Genomic DNA, 9,614 nt, shown 5'->3' with positions numbered 1-9,614 from the left:
CACATCATAAAGGCTTGGTGATGATGAACTCCTTTAACTTGACCTTATCTGAGAAGCACTTTATCTGCCCTTCCATTCTAAATGATACCTTTGCTGGATAGAATAATCTTGGATGTAGGTCCTTGCCTTTCATGACTTGGAATACTTTTTCCAGCCCCTTCTTGCCTGTAAGGTTTCTTTTGAGAAATCAGCTGATAGTCTTATGGGAACTCCTTGTAGGGAGCTGTCTCCTTTTCTTTTGCTGCTTTTAAGATTCTCTCCTTCTCTTTAATCTTGGGTAACGTAATTATGATGTGCCTTGGTGTGTGCTTCCTTGGGTCCAACTTCTTTGGGACTCTCTGAGCTTCCTGGACCTCCTAGAAGTCTATTTCCTTTGCCAGATTGGGGAAGTTCTCCTTCATTATGTTTTCAAATAAGTTTTCAATTTCTTGCTCTGCCTCTTCTCTTTCTGGCACCCCTATGGTTCAGTGTTGGAACATTTGAAGTTGTCCTGGAGATTCCTGAGCCTCTCCTCATACCTTGTTTATTCATTCTGTTCTGGTTGAATGTTTATGTCTTCCTTCTGGTCCAAACCATTGATTTGAGTCCCGGTTTCCTTTCCATCACTGTTGGTTCCCTGTACATTTTCCTTTATTTCACTTTTCATAGCTTTCACTTCTTCCTCTATTCTGCGACCATTTCGCAACCATTCCAGTGAGCATCCCTGATTACCAGTGTTTTGAACTCTGCATCTGATAGGGTGCCTATCTCTTTGTCACTTAGTTGTATTTTTTCTGGGGCTTTGATCTATTTTTTCATTTGGGCCATTTTTTTTTTTTTGGTCTTGGTGTACTTGTTACACAGTGAGGGGCGGAGCCTTAGGTGTTCACCAGGGCAGGGCAACCCACGTGGCTGCGTTGTGGTGCCATGTGTGGGGGAAGGGTCCGAGAGGGAACAATGGCACTTGCTCAGCTCTCAGCCAGCTTTCAGTCACTTCCCCTGCTACCCCCAAACAAACAAGGCCCTTCTGGTGCTGATCCCCGGGTGGGTGGGTTTGTGTACATTCTAGGACCCTGTGGGTCTCTCCAACAAACTCTCCAGTGAGGCTGGGAGTTTCTCCTACTGGCACCTCAACCCCCACAGGTGTTTTCAATCAGAGGTTTGGGGCTTTGTTTCCTCTTGTTGGGACCCTGGTCTGTGAGATCTGTCTCATTCCCCAGTTGTTCCTCCCGGTTTATCTGCATGCAAATGTGGGACTGCTCGGTCCACCAGCCGCCACCTCTCCTGGTCTGGGAGCTGCTGCCACCTTGCCGTGAGCCCTCTCTGCCCAGCTGCCCATCTCTGCCCCTCCTACCGGTCTGGGTGAGTGTTTCTTCTTTAACTCCTTGGTTGTTGGACTTCTATACAGTTTGATTTTTCTGGCAGTTCTGGTTGTTTTTTGTTTTTAAATTTGTTATTGTCCTTCTTTTGGTTGTGTGAGGAGGTACAGCGTGTCTACCTGCACCTCCATCTTGGCTGGAAGTTTACAGATATTCTTCAGAATTAGTGTTTTGGGTTACTTTGGATATATACTCAGAGGCAGAATTGCCGGGTCATAGGCAGTTGCATTTTTAATTTTTTGAGGAAACTCCATGCTGTTTTCCACTGTGGCTGCACCAGTCTGCAATCCCACCAACAGTGCACTAGGGTTCCCTTTTCTCCACGACCTCCCCAGCACTTGTTGTTGTTTCACTGGTAATAGCCATTCTGACAGGAATGAAGTGGTATCTCATTGTGGTTTTAATTTTGATTTCTCTCATGATTAGTGACATGGGGCATCTTTTCATAGGACTGTTGGCCACCTGCATGTCCTCTTGAATTCCCTGACAGTTCAGATTGTCTCTGTCCCTTTAGCTTGTCAAATATTAAGTTATTCTAAAATAAAATAGTTCCTGAACCAGGGGAATTATTACCCCGTAAAACTCCATATACTTTTTGTAGTGTTAATACTCCACAATGTTTCTGCTTTGAAATTTTCTTAAAACTGGTATATTCTTAAATGGCTTCTAATAAAAAGGACTCTGGACCTTAAATCCCTGTTTTTGTATTTACTAGCTGTGGGGTCTCAGCCAACACCAGGCCATTCTGAGTCACAGTTTCCTTCTTTGTACAATCAGGAAAATAATTACTCCTTTGTAGCATTTTCAAGCGGTGCCCGCTATGCAGCAGAAGCCCCATCACTGAGCACTAGCACTGTTCTCAGGAGGTAGCCTTCCTGAGCACCTCCAGTTCTTAGGATCTTGGTGTCAAGCCTGGCCCTACCTGAGGCTCTTTTGGGAGATATGTAACTTTTTGATCCTTATCCTCATTTCGTAGATGAGGACACCTGGGCACAGGCAGAATTGTGGCATAGAGCAAGGACAATAGCTCACAACTGTGGTGGGGACCTTTCCACCAGGTACTGGTCTCACGCCATCCCCACCACAGCCCTCTGACGCAGGCACTGAGGTCACCTCTGAGACACTCACTGACTGCTGAAGCCCCCATCCTTGGGCCTCCCCCTCCCCTGGGGAAATGACAGAGTCAGGGCGTGAAAGAGCCTGAATGCTTACCCACTCCGACACAGGGCCGCAGCACATGCTGTGCCTAGCGGGAACTCAGAGACCTTCCAGCCATTAATCCTCTGTCACCTCTGCCCTGTCACATAGCCAGTGTAAGGCTACATGAAGGAGACAGCTCAGTTTCCCAGACACCATCAGCAGGCCAGTGTCATAGGGGAAACCTTTCAGTTTGTGCTGAAATAAGGAAAATTAAGACAATAGTAGGTGAAGGTCATAAACACAAACTGATTCACTGTCCTTTCCCCCCCACCCGAGATTAACTTTGTGATCTTGTATCTGGACTGTGAAAATACATTTTCTATGATTAAACAGTAGTGATACTAGTTAGTGGGTTTTTTTCTGTTATGTCTTGACTTTCCAGAATACAAAGGCTGGCAAAAATGGTTGGAATTCATGACATCCTTCAATCTGGACACATTGTGTTAGTCTGTTGTCTGGTGAAGTGGACGTGACTTTGCTTCTGTGTTCGCTGTAATGTGAGAATGCATCGTGTCCTCTGGGCCAGCCTTCCCCAGTTTGTATCCCATTGTGTTGGAGATACCAGCTGGCCAATTCTTTGAAGGGCCACATACAACCTGCGTCCCAGCCCAGATTCCCAATCATTTCTCTCTGTCCTCCTTTGAGAGATCCCTCACACTCTGACTTGTCAGCTTCAAACTGAAACCGTTGGCCATGCAAACAGCTCAGCCCACTCCTCTTCCCTTGGCATGCTCTCCTAGCTCCTCCTGCAAAGCAGCCTGAAGGGCGGAGCTTCCAGCTACATTGGCCAGCAGCGTCTATCCTGAAACAGATCACCTCTCATCAGCTTATAATAACGACGATGACAAGGACGACAACGATAATAAGGCCACAACACATCAGAGATTTCTACTTAGCATATCCTTCAAAATGAAAACATTAAAACATCTTAATTTAATTTTACTTTAGATCTTATCTAAACACAGCTGCTTTGACTGAACAGAAGAAAAGTAAAGCCCCTCGTGCCCAACCCATGTATATTGGTGTGAATACTTTTCTTGTTTTTATTTAAATTTTTAATTTTTTTCCAATTTTTAAATTGTTGTTCAATTACAATTATCTCCATTTCCCCACCATTACTATCCCTTGCCCTACTCACCCCCACATTCGGTCCTCCCCTCCCCCGTTGTCCTCATCCGTGGGTCCTTTATACATGTTCTGACTTGGCCCTTCCCCTTCTTTCCCCCATCACCCCCTCCCCCCACTTTTCTTGTATTTCATTCTCATTTCCACCCATGCAAAATCTTATATTTTCTCATGCAAGGAAGGCTTGGCCCAAAGCCTTTCTTCCATTTTACTTAATAATTAATTGCCATTGTCTGGTTCTTTTCTGTCATGCAAAAGAAATGAAACCCACTGAGGGGTATGCTGAAGTTGGCTTGTACTAGCTCGTGAGAACAGTTCATTAAATTTTTAGAAACTCTGTGAGCTGATTAGTAAACAAAGCAATTCTTTTTTAAAATATATTTTATTGATTATACTATTACAGTTGTCCCATTCCCCCCTTCACTCCCCTCCACCCTGCACACCCCCTCCCACCCACATTCCCCTTTTTAGTTCATGTCCATGTGTCATAAGTTCTTTAGCTTCTACATTTCCCATACTATTTTTACCCTCTCTCTGTCTATTTTCTACCTACCATCTATGCTACTTATTCTCTGTACCTTTTCCCCCTCTCTCCTCCTCCCATTCCTCTGTTGCTAACCCTCCATGTGATCTCCATTTCTATGGTTCTGTTCCTGTTCTAGGTGTTTGCTTAGTTTGTTTTTGTTTCTGATTTTGTTTTAGGTGTGGTTGTTAATAATTGTGAGTTTGCTGTCATTTTACTGTACATGTTTTTTATCTTCTTTTTCTTAGATAAGACCCCTTAACATTTCATATCATAAGGGCTTGGTGATGATGAACTCCTTTAACTTGACCTTATCTGAGAAGCACTTTATCCGCCCTTCCATTCTAAATGATAGCTTTGCTGGATAGAGCAATCTTGGATGTGGGTCCTTGCCTTTCATGACTTGGAATACTTCTTTTCAGCCCCTTCTTGCCTGCAAGGTCTCTTTTGAGAAATCAGCTGACAGTCTGATGGGAACTCCTTTGTAGGTTACTGCCCCCTTATCTCTTGCTGCCTTTAGGAGTCTCGCTTTTATTTTTACCTTGACTAATGTAATTATGATGTGCATTGGTGTGTTCTTCCTTGGGTCCAACTTCTTTGCGACTCTCTGAGCTTCCTGGACTTCCTGAAAGTCTATTTCCTTTGCCAGATTGGGGAAGTTCTCCTTTATTATTTGTTCAAATAACTTTTCTACTTGTTTCTCTTCCTCTTCTCCTTCTGGCACCCCTGTGATTCGGATGTTGGAATGTTTAAAAATGTCCTGGAGGTTCTTAAGCCTCTCCTCATTTTTTTGAATTCTTGTTGCTTCATTTTTTTCTAATTAGATGTTTTTTTCTTCCTTCTGGTCCACATTGTTGATTTGAGTCCCAGTTTCCTTCCCATCACTATTGGTTCCCTTTACATTTTCCTTTATTTCACTTAGTGTAGCCTTCATTTTTTTTTCATCTAATTTGTGTCCAAATTCAACCAATTCTGTGAGCATCCTGATTACCAGTGTTTTGAACTGTGCATCTGATAGGTTGGCTATCTCTTGGTCACTTAAAAGTATTGGCTTTGGGGCTTTGATTTGTACTTCTGTTTGAGCCATTTCTTTTTTTTTTTTTTGGTCTGGTCGCGCCTGTTACGTATGAGGGGTTACGTCTTAGGTGTTCACCAGAGTGGGTCAACCCAGTCGCTAGGTTGTGACACTGCATGTGGGGCAGGGGTCTGAGAGGAAACAATGGCATTTGCTCTGCTCTCTGCCAGGTTTGAGTCACTTCTGCTGCTTCCCCCAAGCAAACTGGGCCCTTCTGGCTCTGATTCCCTGATGGGTGGGTTTGTGCACATTCTAGGAACTCGTGGGTCTCTCCAATGAACTCACCTGTGAGGCTGGGAGTTTCTCCTGTTGCCACCTCAACTCCCACAGGTGTTTTCAATCAGAAGTTTCAGGCTTTATTTCCCTGTGCTGGGGCCCTGGGTTGTATGGTCCGTCCTGCTACCCAGTTTCACCTAGTTTATCTGTGCGGGAATATGGGGCCACCCAGTCTGCCAGCCACTTTGCGCACTATGCCTGCTCCACAATCAGCTGCTTTGCTGGGTCAGCCCCCTAGCCTGGCTGCTCTTCTCCACCCCTCCTACCTGTCTGGATGAATGTGTCTACTTTAACTCCTTGGTTGTTGGACTTCCATACAGTTTGATCTTCTGGAAGTTCTGGCTGTTTTTTGTTTTAAAATTGTTGTTGTCCTTCTTTTGGTTGTGCGAGGAGGCACAGTGTGTCTACCTATGCCTCCATCTTGGCCAGAAGTTCCTGAAGTTCATTATATCTACTCTATCTGTAAGGTATCCATACAGAAATACAAAATAATGGTCTGCTACCATATATCTCTTCCTGGCTCCACGTTCAGTGACATCACATCAGTGGCTTGAAGTCAACCATTGTATGAGTGTTTACACCTAGGAAGTCAATAAATGCTGCAGTCCATGTGTGTTCTCATGAGAGACCTGGTTGTCCAATGGTCACCAGCACACCAATGTCTACCATTGTCTTCTACTAGGCGAACCCAGAACTTAATCCATCAATGACCTTATCTTTCACTGATAAGGAAACTGATGTTCTGAGAAGTTAAATGATGTGCTCCAATCTCACAGCTGATAACCAGCACTAGAGCTCCAGGCTTAGAGTTCTTTTCATGCTTCAGAGAGAAGGACACCTTGGACCTGGAAAAGAACCTTGAATATTAGGATGAATTTCCCAGGCTAACATGGCCCTACAGAGAGTTTTGCCCTGAGTATCTGCCAAGTGATCAAAGGTTCTGATTCCTGCAACAGAAATCCTTAGCATACAAAAATGCTTTTGTGGCCTCAGCTAGTGTTCCCGAGTTATCTCACAAGAAACCCTCAGTGTTTTGGTGAGGTCTGCACTGGAGCTGGGTGATGGGAAGCAGGAAGGCACAAAAGGATGAGTCACCAACCACCTGACAATTGGAAGCCTTGCTGCTGAAACTCTTAGACCCGCACCTCCTCCTTAATTTACAGCCCCTAACCCCATGCCACATACCCATACATGGCACACATGGGAAAGTTGGAAACATGATAAAGACAATAGAAATAAAAATTTAATGAGAAACAATTGGTATATAGTAGGCCTCCAAGTAAGACTTCAGTCCATATCTGTTTGCATACGATCTCTTGTGGCATTCTTAGTATTATATTCATAATGTAGAACCAAGCACACTCATAGTAATGCACAGAAATTTTACAGGCTTCTTCAAGAGTTATGAGTGAAATTCCCTAAACAGGGGTGACAAATCCAACATTGGCCTCCATGTTGGAAACTATTTGTGCTGACTCTATAAACTCTCAGAGAACCCCCACTGTCTCTTCAAAATCTTTTATGGAGCAAACAGTGTTTTTAATGTACTTAATTTTATTCCATGAAATTAATAAAATAAATGTAGTAACTGACAATGAATTGGCAGCTTGCCTCATCTTTTCAGGGTGTTACCTGTCTGCCTAGCTGCTGGAGTTTTCTCTCTCAGCTCTCACTGGCCAAGGATGCTCAGGCTCATAGGCAGCTCACCTGTACTTCCGTGATGGCATTCCTGATTCAACGTTTGACTCTTAACTTCGCCCCCAGTCTCTCATCACCTCAACTTTATCTTTATAACTCCCCCCACCCCCATCTTAGGAACTCAGGCACATTGTAAATGTTTGCCTTGACAACCACAATATCTGGTGTTAATAATAGAGTTTGTCTAGCTGCAATGTTATGCTACTTAGAAATGGGCAGGTAATGTTCTCCGTGCCAAGCTATAAACTTGGGTATTCAATGCAATGATCCCCTGACTTCTTTTTAAGTATGCATGCTACTTTCTGATATGTAAAGGAAGGTCTGTGAGTAGGCAAGAAATGAGACAGTGCATCCAGTGGCCCTTATGGAAGGTTGGGAGTCATTTAGATGTTCACATAATTCTCCTCTTCACTGTTATGGCATCCATCCAAACATAGCATTGAGTGTAGGAAGCTTACACAGCTTAGTTTAACACACAACTTCCAATGTAACAGAGAGAAGACCTAGCTGAGCGACCCTGGTAGGTTTTTCCATTGCTGTGCTCATACACTGTGCAGAAGATATGGAGTCCAGGAATGCCCTGTCTCAGTGAGAGCCAGCTTCTTATTCCTTCACAACACTTGGTGAGGAGGAGTCCTGATGCACCTCGGACTTCTCACCCTTTGCTTGAGAACCCACGGTAACCCGGCTGAACCGGGAGGTCCCCAAGGACTTCATTCCTTAAATTTCCCTCGAACATGTACAGGAGACATTCCTGCAGCCTACTTAGGAAACTATTTCTTGAGGAACAGTCATCACATTTCTGAAAAATTATGGTGGCAGCTGATCCAAAATCTTGGCCTTGAACTCTAGCCAATGTTTTCTTGACTCCAAAGTGTCCTGCCAAAACAAAGTAATTGCACAGCTGACAGAACCTCTCTTGTTACCTCTCAGGAATGACCATAATTTACAGCCCACAATGCCAATGGGGGTCTCCCAGTGAACATACAGTTACTTTGAGTGCATTTCAGTGAGTCATCTCAGGGCTAATGACCTTCTCATATTTACCTGCTCAGGAAAACACGGAATTCCTTGTTGGAGGAGAGAGAACATCACTGATAAGGAACTCTGTTTTTGCTGTAGCTGTGTGTTCCTTTTTTCCTTCAGGTGTCTGGTTTCCTGACAGGACAGTTTGGTGCCTATCCTGAGACCTCCAGTTCTTCTCCCAGGTGCTGGTTCCAGACTTAAGGTGGCCGTGACCAAACTGCCACTGTCACTACAGAAAGTTGTTAAAAGAAAAACATCATATTTGGCTGTGAAAAGCCAGGTTCTCTCCTTCTGAAAGGTATAGTGTTTAACTTTTCTGAAAGATCATTCTAGGCTTGAGTGTTCATGTTAAGGCAAGGTAGGTCCAGGATCACCTAGGCTATAGATTCTGGAATCAAGAAGCCTTGTAATGGGGCAGAGAGATGTGTCCTTAATCTTTGTGAACTTGGGTGGGAAGGTGAGGAACTGAGGCTCATGAGTGACTAAATGCTGCCAAAGCTAGAGGACTCTGAGGGCTTTCAGTGTTTGTGCCTGTACTTACGAAGCTTCAATGTCTTTCTGAGATAAATAACTGGAAGAAGCGCTGAAGAAAGTTCATTACGTCTATCTTCAGGATCAGCTAATGTGCAGAAAGAGCTGGGGGCTGGTTCTGACCAGGATGCTCAAAGTCACCCAAGGTAACCCAAGAGAGATACATAATTATAGTAAGTATTCTCTGAGGTCCTCATTCTCAGTTCCTGCATGGCTCTTAAAACCCAAGCTCCAGTTTCCATGAACTGGGGAACTCCCCACCCACTTTGTGCCCAGGGCGGTGGCTCTTTGGCTCCTGCTCTTGCAGCCCTGCTTTTCATTCAGTTTCTCCTTCATGTTGGGCCCCTGGCACTTCCCCTCACTTTTTGGTGAGCTCAGCTATGCATTTACAAGAACGCTTGTCGTATACATCCAGTACGGCTAGCCGTTTTGTAGTAGGCAGTTTCCAGGTAATCGTATTTTCCATATTGCCAGCAATGAAGTTTTTGCAATATGATGTAAAGGTGATTGAGAGAGATCAACAATGAATGGCTTTTCTTACCCTGAGTAGGACGGGCCGGGCTTTGGCCAAGTCCTAAATCACAGGGTCGTTGAGGTATGAGGTGAGTTTCTGTATGGGGTGATCTGTATTACTCTCGGAAAGAGCTTTTCAATGGGGAATCAGCTGCATTTTGCTGTGGGACTCTTGGGTCTGCTTCCTGAACCACCTGACTGAATCCCTAAATCTCCATTGGTCATACCTCCTACTGGGGAACGGGGGCCTCTATTCATGTCTATTGTCCATACCAATCTCTGTTCTTTA

The sequence above is a fragment of the Phyllostomus discolor genome, chromosome 3 (genome assembly GCF_004126475.2).
Source record: "Phyllostomus discolor isolate MPI-MPIP mPhyDis1 chromosome 3, mPhyDis1.pri.v3, whole genome shotgun sequence".
In the NCBI taxonomy this organism is placed as follows: domain Eukaryota; kingdom Metazoa; phylum Chordata; class Mammalia; order Chiroptera; family Phyllostomidae; genus Phyllostomus; species Phyllostomus discolor.
The sequence above is the reverse complement of the archived record's forward strand: the minus strand, read 5'-3'. Positions refer to the sequence as shown.